The sequence below is a fragment of the Castor canadensis genome, chromosome 11 (genome assembly GCF_047511655.1).
Source record: "Castor canadensis chromosome 11, mCasCan1.hap1v2, whole genome shotgun sequence".
NCBI lineage: Eukaryota > Metazoa > Chordata > Mammalia > Rodentia > Castoridae > Castor > Castor canadensis.
In genome coordinates this window covers 17,550,337-17,567,275 of record NC_133396.1, presented here as the reverse complement: position 1 = coordinate 17,567,275, position 16,939 = coordinate 17,550,337, and the positions used below count along the sequence as shown (strand labels likewise).

Sequence of the window (16,939 nt, the reverse complement as noted above, 5' to 3'; positions counted from 1 at the left end):
TCTCTCTCTCTCTGTATATATATATATATTTTTTTTTTTCCTTAAACCCAGCTCACTCAAGGACTCTAGAATAATTTTTAAAAAGCTCCTCAACATAAAAAATTACTGAGGAACCATGGAGTGTCATACCAGCTGTGCTACACAAATCTTGGAAATCATGTTCTGCACTAATCACCTCGTTCTTTTTTGTCTGCCACAATCATACTTTTTGTGTCATAAGTTACTTGGCACCATCAGCTATCAGTTGAATAATTTTATGTAAGTAAGTGATTCTATACCAAAATTACCTAGAAGGCTTGTTAGGAAACAACATGTTGCTCCAATTCCCAGAGTCTTGCATTCAGTAGATCTGGGATGGAGCCTCAGAATTTGCACTTTTTTTTTTTTTTCCTGTGTGAGGAACTGAACTCAAAAACACTAGGCAAGTACTCCCCCACCAAACTACAGCCACAGCTATAGCTGATGTAGGTGATGTTAATACTTCTGGCCTGAGGGTGGGAGGGACTGCACTTAAGAACTGCTGTTCTTGCTGGTGGAGAGGCTCAAGTGGTAGACAACCTGCCTACCAAGTGTGAGGCCCTGAGTTCAAATCCCAGTAACCCCCCCCAAAAAAAAGAACTGCCGTTCTGCCTTTCAGCCAGGTGTACAGGGAATGCTGCTGATGGCAATGAGTTTGCTATTATTTTTGCTCCTTAGGCCAAGTCAAAAACAATTTCACCATACTATTATCACAGTAAGCACTCACTCAAATCTTTGCGATCAGGGATTTCCAGAGTTTTGACAGGCAAGTCTGAGATTATGTGGTCCAGACCCAGTCTGTATTGTTCCCTTCTTACTCAAAGACAGAGAGGTGAATTTTCTTGTCATGATCACACAGCAGTTAACAGCAGCACCAGGACCAGAACCTTGGTCTCTGTCCTCCCAGTGCTTTCCACTACAATGACAGGGTCTCTGGATATATAGCCCATGCTGACCTTGAACCCTTCATCCTCTTGCCTCTGCCTTTCAAGGGCTGGGATTACAGGCATACCCATATGTTTAATATCACTACCAGAGGGTATGGACCAATGGCAAATCTTATAATCACTAAATAAAGCTACATTCTAAGCCAGTGGTATGACTCAAAAACAACTATTTTTCTTACAAACTTCTTTTTTTTTCCCTCACTAAATTTATGTCCATACAATACAAAGGCAAGTATTTGACTTAGGAAAAATAATTGGATTTAGTGGAAGAAAAGAAAAATAAGGATCTCTTGAACTGTATCAAAATAGGTTATGCACATAGACCAAGTCATCAGCATTGAAGTTTTCCGCTTTGTAATGGCATGCACTGATATTTTATGTACATACCTAACTTCCCTTATTTTGTCCATTTTGTGACTTCCACCAGTTTTGGTGTTGTACAGACAAAATCCCCAGATAAACAGGTAGCTGGATGTGCCTTATCCCTGTGTGACATGGTATTGTCTGGCATCTATGTGGTGATGGTTCTGTTCTAACTTAGGGAAAGAGAGAACTCCATCTGATTAGCTCTGGTAGGAAGCCATATTGTGTCCTAGTTGGAGCTCCTGAGTGATCAAAGGGTCCCCAGGGGATTGTGGGGATATGGTTTGCAAGTTACCCCACTGATTGTTAAGATCAAACCTGCCCGGGTTCACACTGCCCTGCTGGCTTGGTTAATATTATTATTATTTTTTTTTTTTGCAGTAATGGGGCTTGAACTCAGAGTCTTCACCTTGAGCCACTCCACCAGCCCAATTTTTTGTGATAGGGTTTTTCGAGATAGGGGTTGTGAACTATTTGCCTGGGCTGGCTTCAAACTGTGATCCTCTTGATCTCTCCCTTCTTAGTGGCTAGGATTACAGGAGTGAGCCACCAGGACCTGGCTTTGGTTATTACTTTTATTGTTTGAGCTCTCTCTGTAAGTTTAGGAAAATGTCAAACATTGGGTTCATACATTGTAACTTTAACTTATTCTTTGACTGTTACTAGGTGACATTTTTAGGAATTTCCCATGCTGGGAGCAGTTAAAAAAATTTGCTTAAAAAGAAAAAAGTATATACATATATATTTGTATATATATTTAAAGAATATGTGGTGTGTTTTACCTTCATTTCCATTTTTTTCCATCTTTTTTTTTTTTTTCCCCAGTACTGCGGCTTGAACCCAGTACTTCAGCTGGGCGGTTGCTGGGCAGACACTCTACTGCTTGAGCCACACTTCCAGCCCTTTTTGCACTGTTGGGGTTTTTTTTGTTGTTTGTTTGTTCTAGGGTTTGAACTCAGAGCCTACACCTTGAGCACTTTTTTGTGATGGGTTTGTTCGAGATTGGGTCTTGCAAACTATTTGCCCGTGCTGGCTTCGAAAAAACGTTCCTCCTGATCTCTGCCTCCTGAGTAGCTAGGATTACAGGTGTGAGCCACCATCACTCAGCTACAGTTTATTTTTTAGAGATAAGATGTCACTTTTTGCTCATTCCCGTCTGGACCAGGATCTTCCTATTTTACGCTTCCCTCTGTCTCTGGGATGACAAGTGTGTGCCACCACACCCAGCTTTTTCCATAGGGGGATCTCACAAACTTCCCCCTCCCCCAGTCCCAGGGACTGGCCTGGAACCGCGACGCTCCTGATCTCAGCCTCCCAACTATCTAGAATAACAGGCAAGAGCCATCGGTGCCTGGCTCCATTTCTTTCTTAAATATGTTTTGTTGTAGCAAAATTTAAAATATGTATATACACAACGAGTTAAAGAAAAAAGAAAGTCTTTAGAAATCCCACCATACGGTCAAAGAGCCTTCTGTCTTCCTCTTCTATGTATCTGTGCGCGCACAGTGATAGACGGCACATCTCGAGCTAATGTACCTCCACACATGGCAAATAGGACACCGGGCAGTGTCACGTGGCAGTAGTCAGTATGTCCATGAGATGGTGCTGGAAGATTAGGTTTTGTTTCCATCCTGACAACTGCACAATTACAGTTTACAACTGAGTTCGTGCCCTATCGTGTTCAAGCACCTCTCTCTCTCTCTCTCTCTCTCTCTCTCTCTCTCTCTCTCTCTCTCTCTCTCTCTGTGTGTGTGTGTGTGTGTGTGTGTGTAAACTATTACATTTTTCCCCTATGGCACTCCTGGTTATTACATTGTTTCTCTGGAAAATGTTACAAAGGAAATGAGGGAGTCATTATGATTTGTATCGCATTTTCAGCAGACCTTTTTTTTTTTTTTTTTTTTGGTGGTACTAGAGTTTGAACCCAGAGCCTCAGACTTAGCTAGGCAGGCACTCTACCTGTTGAGCCACTATGCCAGCCTTCACCAGAAATATTTTATGAAGATCTTGCTAAGTCATTATATACACATGTGTATCATTTTTATCTATCACATCTTTTTTAGGTAACTTTGAAGTGTTTCCTCATTTGAATGTTCTGTAATTTATAATTAACCCTCAATTTTGTTTTATTGGATTATGAAAGAAGTACATGCTGGCAGATGGTCTTTACCCAAACTGCTGGCCTCACATCTCAGGGGGCACTTGCACTTCTCTAGAAAATCGTTCCTTGCTATCTTCCTACTCTTTGTGGGGTTTTTTGCTAGGCCTGGAGCAGTGTCATAATCTTAGATGTTGGACCTGAAGAACCCAGGAGCGCCACCCCCCACCAGTAACCATATTTTAATTGCAATCATGCTAAATGTATACATTAATTTATGGAGAATTTGTACTTTCTTCACACTGACTCTTTTCATATCAGAATATAGACTATGTCCTTTTAATTGTTCAAAGCTTTGTTGTTTGTCTTTAAGTTTTTTTTTTAATATTAAATTTTCTTTCTTTTTTTTATTGTTTTATTATTCATATGTGCATACAAGGCTTGGGTCATTTCTTTTTTTTTTTTTTCATTTTCCTTTTATTATTCATATGTGCATACAAGGCTTGGTTCATTTCTCCCCCCTGCCCCCACCCCCTCCCTTACCACCCACTCCACCCCCTCCCGCTCCCCTCCTCAATACCCAGCAGAAACTATTTTGCCCTTATCTCTAATTTTGTTGTAGAGAGAGTATAAGCAATAATAGGAAGGAACAAGGGGTTTTGCTGGTTGAGATAAGGATAGCTATACAGGGCATTGACTCACATTGATTTCCTGTGCGTGGGTGTTACCTTCTAGGTTAATTCTTTTTGATCTAACCTTTTCTCTAGTTCCTGGTCCCCTTTTCCTATTGGCCTTAGTTGCTTTAAGGTATCTGCTTTAGTTTCTCTGCATTAAGGGCAACAAATGCTAGCTAGTTTTTTAGGTGTCTTACCTATCCTCACCCCTCCCTTGTGTGCTCTCGCTTTTATCATGTGCTCATAGTCCAATCCCCTTGTTGTGTTTGCCCTTGATCTAATGTCCACATATGAGGGAGAACATACGATTTTTGGTCTTTTGAGCCAGGCTAACCTCACTCAGAATGATGTTCTCCAATTCCATCCATTTACCAGCGAATGATAACATTTCGTTCTTCTTCATGGCTGCATAAAATTCCATTGTGTATAGATACCACATTTTCTTAATCCATTCGTCAGTGCTGGGGCATCTTGGCTGTTTCCATAACTTGGCTATTGTGAATAGTGCCGCAATAAACATGGATGTGCAGGTGCCTCTGGAGTAACAGTCTTTTGGGTATATCCCCAAGAGTGGTATTGCTGGATCAAATGGTAGATCGATGTCCAGCTTTTTAAGTAGCCTCCAAATTTTTTTCCAGAGTGGTTGTACTAGTCTACATTCCCACCAACAGTGTAAGAGGGTTCCTTTTTCCCCGCATCCTCGCCAACAGCTGTTGTTGGTGGTGTTGCTGATGATGGCTATTCTAACAGGGGTGAGGTGGAATCTTAGTGTGGTTTTAATTTGCATTTCCTTTATTGCTAGAGATGGTGAGCATTTTTTCATGTGTTTTCTGGCCATTTGAATTTCTTCTTTTGAGAAAGTTCTGTTTAGTTCACGTGCCCATTTCTTTATTGGTTCATTAGTTTTGGGAGAATTTAGTTTTTTAAGTTCCCTGTATATTCTGGTTATCAGTCCTTTGTCTGATGTATAATTGGCAAATATTTTCTCCCACTCTGTGGGTGTTCTCTTCAGTTTAGAGACCATTTCTTTTGATGAACAGAAGCTTTTTAGTTTTATGAGGTCCCATTTATCTATGCTATCTCTTAGTTGCTGTGCTGCTGGGGTTTCATTGAGAAAGTTCTTACCTATACCTAGTAACTCCAGAGTATTTCCTACTCTTTCTTGTATCAACTTAAGAGTTTGGGGTCTGATATTAAGATCCTTGATCCATTTTGAGTTAATCTTGGTATAGGGTGATATACATGGATCTAGTTTCAGTTTTTTGCAGACTGCTAACCAGTTTTCCCAGCAGTTTTTGTTGAAGAGGCTGCTATTTCTCCATCGTATATTTTTAGCTCCTTTGTCAAAGATAAGTTGCTCATAGTTGTGTGGCTTCATATCTGGATCCTCTATTCTGTTCCACTGGTTTTCATGTCTGTTTTTGTGCCAGTACCATGCTGTTTTTATTGTTATTGCTTTGTAATATAGTTTGAAGTCAGGTATTGTGATACCTCCTGCATTGTTCTTTTGACTGAGTATTGCCTTGGCTATTCGTGGCCTCTTGTGTTTCCATATAAATTTCACAGTAGATTTTTCAATCTCTTTAATGAATGTCATTGGAATTTTGATGGGAATTGCATTAAACATGTAGATTACTTTGGGGAGTATCGACATTTTTACTATGTTGATTCTACCAATCCATGAGCATGGGAGATCTCTCCACTTTCTATAGTCTTCCTCAATCTCTTTCTTCAGAAGTGTATAGTTTTCCTTGTAGAGGTCTTTCACATCTTTTGTTAGGTTTACACCTAGGTATTTGATTTTTTTTGAGGCTATTGTAAATGGAATTGTTTTCATACATTCTTTTTCCGTTTGCTCATTGTTAGTGTATAGAAATGCTAATGATTTTTCTATGTTGATTTTATATCCTGCTACCTTGCTATAGCTATTGATGATGTCTAGAAGCTTCTGAGTAGAGTTTTTTGGGTCTTTAAGGTATAGGATCATGTCGTCTGCAAATAGGGATATTTTGACAGTTTCTTTACCTATTTGTATTCCTTTTATTCCTTCTTCTTGCCTAATTGCTCTGGCTAGGAATTCCAGTACTATGTTGAATAGGAGTGGAGATAGTGGGCATCCTTGTCTGGTTCCTGATTTTAGAGGGAATGGTTTTAATTTTTCTCCATTAAGTATAATGCTGGCTGTAGGTTTGTCATATATAGCTTTTATAATGTTGAGGAACTTTCCTTCTATTCCTAGTTTTCTTAGAGCTTTTATCATGAAATGATGTTGGATCTTATCAAAGGCTTTTTCTGCATCTATTGAGATGATCAAGTGGTTTTTGTCTTTGCTTCTGTTAATGTGGTTTATTACGTTTATTGATTTTTGTATGTTGAACCACCCCTGCATCCCTGGGATGAAGCCTACCTGGTCGTGGTGAATAATCTTTTTGATGTGTTGCTGAATTCGATTTGCCATTATTTTGTTGAGGATTTTTGCATCAATGTTCATTAAGGAGATTGGCCTATAGTTCTCCTTTTTGGAGGTGTCTTTGCCTGGTTTTGGGATAAGTATAATACTGGCTTCATAAAATGTGTTTGGCAGTTTTCCTTCCCTTTCTATTTCATGGAACAGTTTAAGGAGGGTTGGTATCAGTTCTTCTTTAAAGGTCTGATAGAATTCAGCAGAGAATCCATCAGGTCCTGGACTTTTCTTTTTGGGGAGACTCTTGACTGCTGCTTCAATTTCATTTTGTGTTATAGGTCTATTCAGGTGATTAATTTCCTCTTGGTTCAGTTTTGGATGATCATATGTATCTAGAAATCTGTCCATTTCTTTTAGATTTTCAAATTTATTTGAATATAGTTCTCAAAGTAGTCTCTGATGATTTCCTGGACTTCCATGGTGTTTGTTGTTATCTCCCCTTTTGCATTCCTGATTCTACTAATTTGGGGTTTTTCTCTCCTCATTTTAGTCAGGTTTGCCAGAGGTCTATCGATCTTGTTTATTTTTTCAAAGAACCAACTTTTTGTTTCATTAATTCTTTGTATGGTTTTTTTGGTTTCTATTTCGTTGATTTCAGCTCTTATTTTTATTATTTCTCTCCTTCTATTTGTTTTGGGATTTGCTTGTTCTTGTTTTTCTAGGAGTTTGAGATGTATCATTAGGTCATTGATTTGGGATCTTTCAATCTTTTTAATATATGCACTCATGGCTATAAACTTTCCTCTCAAGACTGCCTTAGCTGTGTCCCATAGGTTCCGATAGGTTGTGTTTTCATTTTCATTGACTTCTAGGAACTTTTTAATTTCCTCTTTTATTGCATCGATGATCCATTCTTCATTAAGTAATGAGTTATTTAGTTTCCAGCTGTTTGCATGTTTTTTGTCTTTACTTTTGTTGTTGAGTTCTACTTTTACTGCATTGTGGTCAGATAGTATGCATGGTATTATTTCTATTTTCTTATATTTGCTGAGGCTTGCTTTGTGCCCTAGGATATGATCTATTTTGGAGAAGGTTCCATGGGCTGCTGAGAAGAATGTATATTGTGTAGAAGTTGGATGAAATGTTCTGTAGACATCTACTAGGTCCACTTGATCTATTGCATATTTTAGATCTTGGATTTCTTTATTGAGTTTTTGTTTGGATGACCTATCTATTGATGATAATGGAGTGTTAAAGTCTCCCACAACCACTGTGTTGGCGTTTATATATGCTTTTAGGTCTTTCAGGGTATGTTTGATGAAATTGGGTGCGTTGACATTGGGTGCGTACAGATTGATGATTATTATTTCCTTTTGGTCTATTTCCCCTTTTATTAGTATGGAATGTCCTTCTTTATCTCGTTTGATCAATGTAGGTTTGAAGTCTACTTTGTCAGAGATAAGTATTGCTACTCCTGCTTGTTTTCGGGGGCCATTGGCTTGGTAAATCTTCTTCCAGCCTTTCATCCTAAGCATATGCTTATTTCTGTCGGTGAGATGAGTCTCCGGTAAGCAACAAATTGTTGGATCTTCTTTTTTAATCCATTTTGTCAAACGGTGTCTTTTGATGGGTGAATTTAGTCCATTAACATTAAGTGTTAGTACTGATAGGTATGTGGTGATTCCTGCCATTTAGTTATCTTAGTTGTTTGAAGGTTTGATTGTGTGTACCTAACTTGATGTTACTCTCTACTGTCTTGCTTTTTCTTATCCTGTGGTTTGGTGCTGCCTGCCTTTTCATGGTTAAGTTGGGTGTCACTTTCTGTGTGCAGGATCCCTTGCAGAATCTTTTGTAATGGTGGCTTTGTGGTCACATATTGTTTTAGTTTCTGCTTATCATGGAAGACTTTTATTGCTCCATCTATTTTGAATGATAGCTTTGCTGGGTAGAGTATCCTGGGGTTGAAGTTATTTTCATTCAGTGCCCGGAAGATCTCACCCCACGCTCTTCTTGCTTTTAATGTTTCTGTTGAGAAGTCTGCTGTGATTTTGATGGGTTTACCTTTGTATGTTACTTGTTTTTTCTCTCTTGCAGCCTTCAATATTCTTTCCTTAGTTTCTAAACTTGTTGTTTTAATGATGATATGTTGTGGAGTAGTTCTATTTTGATCTGGTCTGTTTGGTGTCCTGGAGGCCTCTTGCATTTGTATGGGAATATCTTTCTCTAGATTTGGGAAATTTTCCGTTATTATTTTGTTGAATATATTACGCATTCCCTTCGCTTGCACCTCTTCTCCTTCTTCGATGCCCATGATTCTCAAGTTTGGTCTTTTGATGGAGTCAGTGAGTTCTTGCATTTTCTTTTCACAGGTCTTGAGTTGTTTAATTAATAGTTCTTCAGTTTTTCCTTTAATTACCATTTCATCTTCAAGTTCTGAGATTCTGTCTTCTGTTTGTTCTATTCTGCTGGATTGGCCTTCCGTTTTGTTTTGCAGTTCTGTTTCGTTCTTTTTTCTGAGGTTTTCCATATCCTGGCTGTTTTCTTCTTTATTGTTGTCTATTTTTGTCCTGAGTTCATTTATCCATTTATTCATTGTTCTCTCTTTCATTTTGGTGTTTATACAGTGCTTCTATGGTTTCCTTTATTTCTTCTTTTGCTTTTTCAAATTCTCTATTTTTATTGTCTTGGAATTTCTTGAGTGTCTCCTGTACATTTTGGTTGACCCTATCCAGTATCATCTCTATAAAATTCTCATTGAGTACTTGTAGTATGTCTTCTTTTAAATTATTCTTGTAGGCTTCATTGGGTCCTTTGGCATAGTTTATCTTCATTTTGTTGGAGTCTGGCTCTGAGTTTCTGTTCTCTTCATTCCCCTCTGGTTCCTGTACTAATTTTTTGCTGTGGGGAAACTGGTTTCCTTGTTTTTTCTGTCTTCCTGTCATTGTCCTTGGTGTTGTTACTGTCACTGTACTGTGTGTAATTAAGTATTTTCTAGCTTGTAATAATAACAATGGTAATATTGAGAATGGAAGAGTGAGCTGAGATGGAAAGCAAGAAGTTAAAGAAAAGGAGAAAACAAATACACAGACAAGAGGGAGAAAGCAGAACAAGGTATCAGACAAGAGAGTTTCAAAGGTATAAACAGGGAGTGTTAGTGTACTAATCAACAGTAAGCTGAACAGACAATAGAGTGACAGAGAGAGGATTGAAAATCAAAGATAAAAAAATAAAAAATAAGTATATGAAAGTAATATCTATTTATAAAAATGAATTAAAATAAAATGGAAAATAGAAAATTAAAAAAAAAAAAAACCAAAAAACTTCCAAGTTTATATGCAATGCAATTTCAGTCTTAATAATTTGGATGTCCGTCTCAATCTCCAGTCCTGGAGTTGGTGCCTCAGATATTGTTCTATAGTTGTCTCATCAAAGGGGATGCATAAAGTAGAACAAAACTACACTCACACACACACAGAAGAAAAAAAAAAAAAAGCCCCACCAAGTGTCCCCAGTTCAAATGCAATACAGTTTCAGTAAGTTTTTCGGCTTGCAGGTGTAATTCGGTTGTTCTCTCATCAAAGGTAGGGAGAAAAAGAAAAAAAAGCGTCTGGAGGCAGTTCTGAGAGTGGTATCTGCAACTGTGGCTTGCCTGCCTGCTGCTCTCAGCCTGTAGCTGGAGGCGTTATTTATGCAGATCTCTGGGGTGAGCTAGCACCCACCTGGTCCCACAGGCTTTGTTTGCTCAGAGTTCTCCTGTGCGGGGGAGGGGGGCCTCTGCTACAGGCTTTTCCCTTTCCAAGCACTGGGAAAGGCGACACTGCCCCGCGTTGTCAGGCCTGCGTGTTTATTTACAGTTCACGTGGGAAGTGGGTCTTCCCTCCTCTCACAAGCGTCCCACTCCTGGTTGCTGGGCGCGCCCCGCTCCCACCAGAGCCTCTCCGGCCCGCCAGGCTCGTTTATTTACAGTCCCGGGAAGGCTTCCCTTCCCCCAATCTTCAGCGCTCAGGGCGCCCCACCCTCTTTCCAGCGTGTCTTAACTGTTCTTATTGCTTAGTACTCAGTTTCTCTTTTTTTCCCGGGTGGAGGTCAGTCTGTCCAGGGGGCTATGCTGCTCTGGCCCAGGCTTGTCTGTGGGGGAACCGCGGTACCGCGAAGCTCACCTGGTCCGCGTTTTCCCAAGCCGTATGGGCGCCGGCCACTGGCGGCCCCGGGGGCCTCCTCGGTTCTCCGTTTAACGTGAAGTGGAGATTCTCTGCGCCTGCTGGAGGTGTGGAGGAGTCAAAGTTATGCCTTTTCTCAGTGATTATGCCTGCAAAGTGTGTCTCCAGCGTCTCTCCAAGATTTCACTATAGGAGGCTCGCTTTCTGCTTCCTACCTCTAGCCGCCATCTTCACAAAATCTAGGTTAATTCTTGGGTCATTTCTCCCTCCTGCCTTTAAGAAGTTTTTAAAAAGTTTTCCTCTGTGAAAGTTTATGAGAGGCCACTGTTTTGGACTGAGCCCCTGCAGAAGACCCCAAAAGACCAGATCAAACCAGAATGGCCTCACTCATGCCAAAATGAACTTTGCCATGGCCCAGTTTTCCAAAAGGCAGGAGATCCCAATCAACCTGAGTCAACCTAACAAAATCTAACAAAGAAGGATTTCTGCTTGGACCTTTACAAGGAAAGTGACCTTGAAGTTACTTTCTCCAGTTTTCTGTCAGTAAAACCAACCCTCCACTCAGCTAATGAAAACATGCATTCTGCTTTATAGAACAAGTGTTGTCTGATTCTAGAATCATAAAGAAAAGCCAACTGAATCTTAGAAAAAAAAGGAAGAAGGAAGGAAGAGGAAGGAAGGAGACATGCTGGTTGTAAAACATTTTAAAATAATATAAAAATGTACAAAGTGAAATGTATTTTCTTTCCCATTCTCTTCTAGGAGTATCTACTGCTAACAGTTCGGTATGTATCCATCCAGGCTTTTAAAATTTTGACACAAATCAAGTAAGAATGTATGTTTTGTTTTTTTTTATTTAAAGGAATTTTTAAAAAAATAAAAACAGAGTCAGCCAGGTACTAGTGGCTCACACCTGTAATCCTAGCTACTTGGGAGGCTGAGATCAGGTAAATTGTGATTCAAGGCCAGTCCAGGCAAATAGTTCTTGAGATCCCATCTCCAAAATAACTAGAGCAAAGTGGACTGGAGGAGTGGCTCCAGTAGTAGAGTGCCTGCTTTGCAAGTGTGGAGCTCTGAGTTCAAACTTCAGTGTCACCAAAAAGGAAAAAAAAAAGAGCCAGAGGAGTCTTTGTTCCCGTTTCCCAAATGAGGGCAGGAAATGTTTCTCTCTCTTTCTCTCTATCCCCCTCTCCTTTGTCTATACTTTATCCTGTTATACTAGAAGAAATCCTTGCTAAAACTTAAAAAAAAAAAAGAGCCAGAGAGCAATGTACTATGATTGTGTCCTATTTTTTCAACCAATAATACATCATTGTGTATATCACAGTATTTATGTTATATATGCTGTATGTATTTTTCTTGTTTTGATGGGACTGATGTTTGAACTTTGCTCCTTGCACTTGCTAGGCAGGTGCTCTACCACTTGAGCCACTCCACCAGCCATATATACATATGTGTGTGTGTGTAATGATTGCACAGTATTACAGAAGTATAGACCAATACTCTACTCATTAACATGTAGAAAACTTTTTCTGCCCTAATTTTCACTTTTGTTTGCTTGTCTTATTAACTCTTTTTTTTAAAGGCTTAATAATCTTACTTTACAAATAAGATCTTCAGACCAAAGTGAGTTACCTGCCTAAGACCATACAACTAGGGGCTGGGATGTAGCTCCGTGGTACAGCGCTTGCCTAGCATTCGTGAGGCCCTGGGTTCGATCTCAGCACCAAAAAAGAAAAGACAAAAAAAAAAAAAGACCACACAACTTGTTCAAGGCCAAAGGCTAACTTAAGTTTCATTTGTGTATTCATCATTTATCACCTTGTTTTGTCTTTTTTTTTTTTTTTTTTTGATTAGGATTTTGCTATGTATCCCAGATTGGCCCGGAAAGGATTATAGACAAGGTAGCCACTCCCAGCACTTACAATTTACCTTCTTTTTTTTTTTTTTTTTTTGTGGGACTGGAGTTTGAACTCAGTGTTCCGTGCTTGCAAAGCAGGTGCTGTTATCACTTGAGCCACACCTCCAGTCCATTTTGCTCTAGTTATTTTGGAGATGGGAGTCTTTCAAACTATTTGCCTGAGCTAGCCTTGAACCATGATCCTCTTAATCTCAGCCTGTAAAGTAGCTAGGATTATAGATGTGAGCCTCCAGCCCTGCACTGTCTTATTAACTCTTAACAATAAAATCCTAATAGGGATTTATGGATTATAGGATGACTCATTTAAAATGTTGATACATTAAGATAAAATTATCCTCCAGGAAAGTGATAAGTGATAATACTTTTTTTTTTTTTTTTTTTTTTTTGAGATACGGTTTTGCTCTATAGCACATACTGTCCTCCAACTCTCAATCCTCCTGTCGGGGTGGCTTCCTGAGTGCTGGGATTACTGGCATGCACCATCACAGCCAGCTATAATAATACAGTTTTTTTTTTTTTTTGCAGTGCTGGGGTTTGAACCCAGGGCCTACACCGTGAGCCATTCCACCAGCCCTGCTTTTTTGTGTTGGGTATTTTCGAGATAGGGCTGGCTTGGAACTGTGATCCTCCTAATTTCTGCCTCCTGAGTAGCAAGGATTAGAGACGTGAGCCATGGGTGCCCAGCTAATAAAACAATTTGATACCTTCACTGGAAGTACAGAAAAGATCCATTTTTTTTCCTTTATCAACTTGATAAGTAATAAATGCAATCTCTGTTTTTATTTGTATTTCTTTGATAACTAACAGTTAAAACATATTTTCATGTTTTCCATTATCAGAGTTCTTCCATTATAAATTGCCTATTCTTTTGATCCCTCTCACTCTCTCCCTTTTGGAGGTACTAAAGTTTGAACTCAGGGCCTCATGCTTGTTAGGTAGGTGCTCTACCACTGAGACATGCCCTTAGCCCTTTTTTGCTTAGTTATTTTTCAGATAAGGTCTTGGGCTTTTTTCCCTGGGGCTAGCATGGGCTGAAATCCTCTTACCTACTCCTCCCTCACTTGCTGGGATTACCAGTGTGAGCCACCACACTCAGCTCTCTTTTGCTTGTTTTTACTATAAGCAATTGTGTTTTCTTTCCTCTTTTTCTTTCTTGTTTTTCAGGGAAGAATGCTGGGGATCAAACCTGGGGCTCACAAATGTTAGACATGTACTCTACCCCTGGATGTATCACCAGCCCCTGGGGGTGTTATAGCTATATTAGAGAAATTCATAAATCTGTAAGGACTACAAACACGTTTCCAAGTTGTCATTTGTTTTGCAACCTCATCTATAATAATTTTTGCCATATAGAATACACAGAAGTTGTTTCTGTTTGTGTTTTGTCAGATTTACCAGTATTTTCCTTGGTCTTAGGGCTTTGTGTCAAGCTTATTAAAAGAAATCCCTTGTCATACCAGGATTCTGCAAAGTGCTGCTGTATTTTCTGCTCAAACCTTTGTGGTTCCATTCCTTCCACATTTAATTATTTAATAAATCTGGCATTAATTTTGACATAAACAGTGAGGGATGAGTCTCTCTCTCTCTCTCTCTGTTTCTGTTTGTTTGTTTTTATTTGTTTGTTTGTCTTGCAGTGCTGGGATCAACACAGAGGTTCTGGCAAGCTAGGCAAATACCACTGAATTGTACCCTGAACCATAGTCTCACTTTTTTTTTTTTCTCCCAAATAGTTACCCAGTTGTTCCTAAAGCACTTATGGCTTGATTAATACATTTTTGCCCTGCTGTTTTTTTTTTTAACTAATGGCTTCAGGCTTTCTAGGCAGGTACTGCTTGAGTGATGTCCTTCCCTTTTTGCTGTAGTTATTTTTTGAATACGGTCTCATGTTTATACTTGGGTTGGTCAGGACTGAGATTCTCCTATTTACTTTTCCCCATGGCTGGGATGACAGGTGTATGCCACCATGCCCAGTTTTTTGGTTGAGATGGGATCTCACCACCTTTTTGCCAGGGCTGGCCTTGAACTCATGAGCCACTGCACCCAGAATTTATTTTGGTTTTTTTGTTTGTTTGTTTTTTTGAGACCAGATTTCACTATACAGTCCAGAATGTTGTCAAACACAATCCTCCTGCCTCAGTCTCCTGAGTGCTGAGATTACAGGTGTGTCCCACTCCACCAAGCTTCATTTAATTCCCCTCACAGTCTTTGGGGTGGAGTTTACTGATGATATTCACAGAGATAAACTAACATGCCTAAAGGTCCAAGCTTCATGGTCAGAGTCCAGTTTTGAACCCAGTGTGCCTAACTACGCAGTGTTTTCTATCACACTGTGGTATCTCCATGGCTTCTCGCAATGTAGCTAGTGTTTTCACTACATTGTTATAGTCAGGTGTGCCTCAAGGGTGCACAGAAGTATTCCTGCTGGAGTATGTGATGGGGATAGACCTGAAACTCCAAAGAATCATTGCTTCTCTCACACATGACCTTCGCTGCATGCCTTGGCCATGTTTTTAAGGATCAAGTTCATTCCCTGCTTTAGGATATTCTTGGTGCTGGCTGTAACCTCATACCAGCTGGTCCAAGCTGTCACCTTGGCTGGAGCTGGAGCTGGAATCAGGTACTGAAGCCAGGCTCAGCCTCCACTGTGAAGTGGGGCAACACTATTTTCCTACAGGGTTGAATCCCATGCAGCACCGTCTGCCCCCTCTTGGCCTTGCCCTATTTCCTGTGGTCTAGAAGATGTGCAAAGCTCAGGGATGTTAGAGAGCCCTTTTTGGAGAAATTAAGCGTAAGTGAATCAGAAACATATGGATTGGCTTTCCCTCAAAAGCAGCTCACATTTTAAGATGGAAAGGAAAATATATGGGACAAAGACCAGATGGGGTTTTAAGTACGGAATATTTTGGCAAATCCTAATCAGTTGGGCACACCCAGCTCCAACTCCCCCTCACTGCTGCAGAAAGTCTGCCTGCCTCTGGAGTGATGTGGTCCTGGATCTGTATGGACGGAGGACTGGGGAATTGGAAAGCAGCAATGACACTTAGAAGCTCTCATGGGCCCTGTGGCTAGACAACACACTTGATTCTTGTAAATTCCTTTATCTGTTAAAAAAGACAGGGAGGGATTTATAATGATATAACATCTTTCCGACCTGCTTAAAGGTTTTTGTGACATCATAGGTACAGGCTGTCATTTTCATCACTTAGCTGCATCATTAAGACATTGGGAGGCAATAAGTGATGATGATTAAATCAGGACAAATGGAATGACAGTTTGTAAAGTGGCTGTTAGACTTTTCCTCAAGGGAGTGGGAGATAATATATCAATAACCATTACTAACTTTTGTATATGTCACAATGTACCCCCAGCACAACAATAACAAAAAAGAAAAAGAAAAAAATAAAATAAATAATTGTTTTTACTAGGTGAGCGTTTGTGATCCCAGCCTCCTAGGTCACAAAGGCATTCAAGGGCACCACCTACCCCCATGTTGATACCGCTTTTAGGTGACAGTTGTGTACAGAACCCCAGCTCCTAGCACTATGTATGAGTGTACCCTGGGGTAGGGGATGGGGACCCCTGGGGAATCAGTGAGCTAAAAGGCTAAATGCTGGAAGGTCCCATTTTCTCATTTTCCACATTTGAAGAATGAAGCCCTGAAGCCCAGACAGATAGTAATTTGCCTGAGGCCACACAGCTAATAGCAAATTTCAAGCTTAAACTCAGTTTTTAGTCCATATACTGTTTAAAAAAAAAGGAAAAAGACTTGAGCTTGCCTAGCATGAATGAATTCCTGGTTTCAGTCCCCAGCTTTTGCTGGGGGTGCTGGTAGGCAAAATACTTTTTTTTTTTTGGCACTACTGGGGTGTTTGAACTCAGGGCCTCATGCTTGCTAAGCAAGTGCTGTATCACTTGAACTACTCCTCTAGCCCTTTTCATGTGCGTGTTGGGTTTTTTTTTTTTTTTTGGTACTGGGGTTTGAACTCAGGGCCTACACCTTGAACCACTCAACCAGCCCTTTTTAGTGAAGGGTTTTTCAAGATAGGGTCTCATGAACTATTTGCCCAGGCTGGCTGTGAACCTCGATCCTCCTGATCTCTGCCTCCTGAGTCACTAGGATTACAGGTGTGGGCCATTGGTGCCCAGCCAAGACTATTTTTTGAGAGTAGTTTTAGGTTCACAGTAAAATTGGGAGGAAAGTACAGAGAGTTCCCATGCACCCCAGACATGCATAGCCTTCCCCATTATCAACATCCCCCAACAGAGTGGGGTATTTCTTATAATCAATGAGCCTTCATTGACACATTTTCAACCAAAATCCACGCTTACATTCGGGTTCTCTGGGTGTTGTGCT

At 40.1% G+C, this 16,939-nt stretch overlaps 1 long non-coding RNA gene across 1 annotated transcript in view; it reads right to left on the bottom strand.

The window, feature by feature from the left end:
• LOC141414039 (uncharacterized) overlaps window positions 1-16,939 on the bottom strand; it is a 32,485-nt gene that overhangs the window by 4,031 nt on the left and 11,515 nt on the right. Inside the window, exon 2 of the long non-coding RNA XR_012439142.1 lies at window positions 10,665-10,765. This is a non-coding gene — a long non-coding RNA (uncharacterized lncRNA). The remainder of the gene's footprint in view (window positions 1-10,664; window positions 10,766-16,939) is intronic.